General features: G+C 35.0%; 1 pseudogene; it reads left to right on the top strand.

The window, feature by feature from the left end:
- Positions 1 to 2,818: 2,818 nt before the first annotated feature.
- On the top strand, positions 2,819 to 3,014 carry LOC103163776 (annotated as a pseudogene).
- Positions 3,015 to 3,861: the final 847 nt, after the last annotated feature.

The following is a 3,861-nucleotide window of genomic DNA, read 5'->3' as shown; positions in this document are numbered from 1 at the left end:
AAATTTCATACATATATATTTCTTATCTAATATATGTTTGATTAGGGAAATAATAATGAAACATATATTAGATAAGAAATATATATGTTTTCTTTGAAAACTGTATTCAATACCTTTGATGATGTTTAATTCACATTCTTCCAGGGAAACAATGCCTTATCCTCCATAATTCACTATCTAGACAATTGAATGACATTCTTTCACCCTTGATTTTTCTAATACTATCAGTATAATTTAATTTATACAAGAGATGTGAAAAAACATTCTAATCAATGATAAGTGCTATAATGCTCACGTCACTGTGAAGGGGAGGATGAAGCTTTGCTAAAGTGGATTGAAAGTAAAGAACATTAAGGGTTGTAAGTTATTCCAGATATTTTTTTCTTGCTTGAGGTTTTGCCTTCCATTGGGAAAATACTTAAATTATCCATAAACACAGATGGAATTTAAATTTTATAAACTCATAAGAACAAATATTATAATATACATCCTTATAAACATTACAGTTATAAAAATTCTGAAGATGAAAAGATATATTTAAAACCTAAATGCCCTGAAATTATGAAGATATAGATATTATGTTATTATATTACTATACCTTTGAAATTTCTGTGACCCATGGAAAGCAGTAAAATATGGTGCATTTAAGAAAGGCAGAATGAAGATAATAGAAGGATAATTTGGTACAGAAAATTTTTGAAAAGTAGTAAGATAGTATGGTGGTTTAAGTGAAATATATCCACAATACACTAAAGTGTTTGAACACTTACTCCACATATACTGTTGGGCTTTGTGCAGATGATGGAACCTACAGGAAACACAGCCTTAATAGAGGAACCATACCAATTTGGGCAGGCTTGGCGTTTATAAACTTGTCCCACTTCCATTTCTCTCCCTCTCTCTAAATCAACTTTACGGTTGAAGATGTGATCTATCAGCTTTCTGACACTGCACCTACTATCATGAAATACCCATTTCCCCATTATGGATTCTTGCTCTGAAACCATAAGTCCAAATAAACCAGTCCTTATATAAGTTCCTTTGGTCACAGTGCTTTATCACAACAACAGAAAGATAATTTATAAACTAGTACCAGAAAGTGAGTTGTTGCTGTAAAGAAACTGACCATATTGATTTTAGAGGAATATGGAAGACTTTGGGACCTTGGACCAGAGTCCTATAAGAAGGGAATTATAGAGCATTACAGTATGGTCAAGGAATACAGTGGTTCTAAGAGCATTGGTTGTCATAAAGACCTGGCTCATGAGAATTTTGAGAGGGAAAATATTTACTTTGTAGAACCAATTCCTGTGATATTTTAGCCAAAAATTCTGGATACCTTCTTCTCTTGAATAAGAACTTGTCTGAGGCTAAATTTAAAAGTAATAGAATAAATAGTTTACCAGAGGAAATTTCAAGATATCATAACATTAATTCACACATTTGCCTTCATCTCAGTTCACTAACAAAAGTGTTTCCCCTGAGAAGGTAATAACAAATGTAATCATCCCATTTGTTCATCTTGAAAGGGAAAGTAAACTTTACTGAAGCCCTGAGCCACCACCACCAATGCCAAAGTACTGGAAGGTACCAAGTACTGTTTCTTGTGCAAATTAAACTTAGATCACTTCTTTGACTTACAGCCCTAATCAATTGATGCTAAAAGCTTCTTCTAGCAGTTTTAGTTTAGTGCTATATGTGCAAATCTTATCTGACTTGCTGATACTGCAAAACTCAACCCTCACATTGTATTACCCAAAAAAATTACTGTTGCAAATTTATATATACCAATGTCCCCAAGAACTTAGATAGAGAAGAAAAAGAGTTAGAATAATAAAGACACATGGATGGAAAAATCATGTTGTGAATTGATTCCTTTTTCCCCCTGATTTTATGTCCTTCACTTATTGTGGCTCCTCTATTTGAAACCTGAATAAAAGTTTTAGAAAACTTTTAAAAACTTCTAAAGTTTTGACAAATAAGTAGCAGCTAAATAGAATAGAATAGAATAAATAGATGATAGATAGATAGATAGATAGATAGATGATAGATACATAGATAGATAGATAGATAGATAGATAGATAGATAGATAGATAGATCTATTAATAAAAAGAATGGAAATTGAGAATTGTCTCACAAGTGTTTTTATATAATGGTCCATAAGAAATTAACAAAAGAAACTTTGCAGAAATTTTCAATACCATGTTGTCACAGATGGCTACCTGGCAAAAAAATTAAAAGATATTTATGTTATGCCATATGTATACATACTTATATGCACAAAGAAAAACAGGTTGGAGTCTTCAAGATAAGTAGGAGATGGAAACACTTAGCTCTGAATTATCAAGTAGTGAAGCTAGCTCCATAAGTATCAGGAGCTAAAGAAGCAGAAGGAGAGGCTGCTTTAGAAATTTGGTAATTGGCAGCCCAAGTCTAAAAACTTAGAAAACATAAGTTTTGTCTCCATTTAGTCCTGAGAAGCAGAAGGGCAATCAAGTATAATAACTGCTTATGCTGGCCCAGCTCCATAACTTCTGATTACAAGACAACAAAATAGGAAACCACATAAGCCAAATAATATAGAAATTCTATGGCATACAACTTAAAAGTTCAGCAGTCACATTCATATTTCATTCTGTAGCCTCCGCAGTTGACATACCTATAGGAATGTAATCATCAACACATAATTTAAAAACATCTAATCATAGTAGTTTGTATGACTCCAAGGAAAGCACCAAAGGGGTCTCTTGGTTCAGCAATTGAAGTGGGAACACCTGAAACATGGTTTCCAAATGAGATTCCATGATTTGTAAGAAAATGACAGACAAGCTGGACATGGGGAAACTTGTGACCTTCAACAGTAAACCTGAAGAAAACTGAGACACAGGAGAAGAATATGCTACCAAAAGAAAAGACCACTGAACAGGAAAAGAAGAGTGAAATTTCCCAAAATCCTAGAATGGAAGATTCCACCACAACCACCCCTTCATCTCCAATACCAACTCTTGATTGAGAATATGTCACCTGCAAGATAGATGTGAGCCACAACTGCCATATGAATTCTGGCACACCATGGCCTGAGAGTCTCTGAAGTGGGGCATGTTTGTTAGGAACATAAGTGAAACAGTTTTGTGTAACTTGAAAACCAATTTGTGTGACTTGGAAATGTAATGCTATAAGATGTGTTAAGGAGCCAGCTACAAGGTAGGCTCTATATGAGCCAAGCCTAAGGCAGACTCTGATACCTTATGTTTATGCTGTCACCCTAAGCTGTGAGTCCAGAAAGAACAAAGCTAACCCACTGAAACAATACAAAAATTCAGTCTCTGGAGGATTGTGCTCCTAGTGCACAGCACCTCAATCCTATCTTCACTGATCCCTATATGCAAAGGGACTTTTTGATACTGGCCACTGTGAGACTCTGGCTCCAGCAACATTCAAGTTTCCAGAACCTTTGCTGAGTTCACATACGCACACCTGTCACTGCCTGATGCTGGACAATGCTCTTGAGAACATTTTTGGAATTACAACAGTGCCATCCTCTCAGTCTGCTACAATTGAAAGACCTCCCTGTGGACATTAGTGGAGATTGTACCAGAAGGTGACCTCACATAAGAGGATAGCTAAGAAGAAGACCGCATCATTTTCTGCCCAGTTGTTCCCTGCTTAGTGAGAAGTCTGTTTACAAAAAAATATCGTCTTAATCTTTACAATACTGTGTATGATATTGTAAGAAAAGTTTGTGTGAATAAACACAGGACATTCAAAAGAAAATTTCATTTGGACATCCTATTTGCCAAGCACCTTACATCCCACAGGCACTGCTCTTCACTCTTTGCAACAAAAATTCTTCCTACATA

This window comes from Cricetulus griseus, chromosome X, assembly GCF_003668045.3.
Source record: "Cricetulus griseus strain 17A/GY chromosome X, alternate assembly CriGri-PICRH-1.0, whole genome shotgun sequence".
NCBI lineage: Eukaryota > Metazoa > Chordata > Mammalia > Rodentia > Cricetidae > Cricetulus > Cricetulus griseus.
This window is presented reverse-complemented; position numbering and strand designations above follow the sequence as displayed.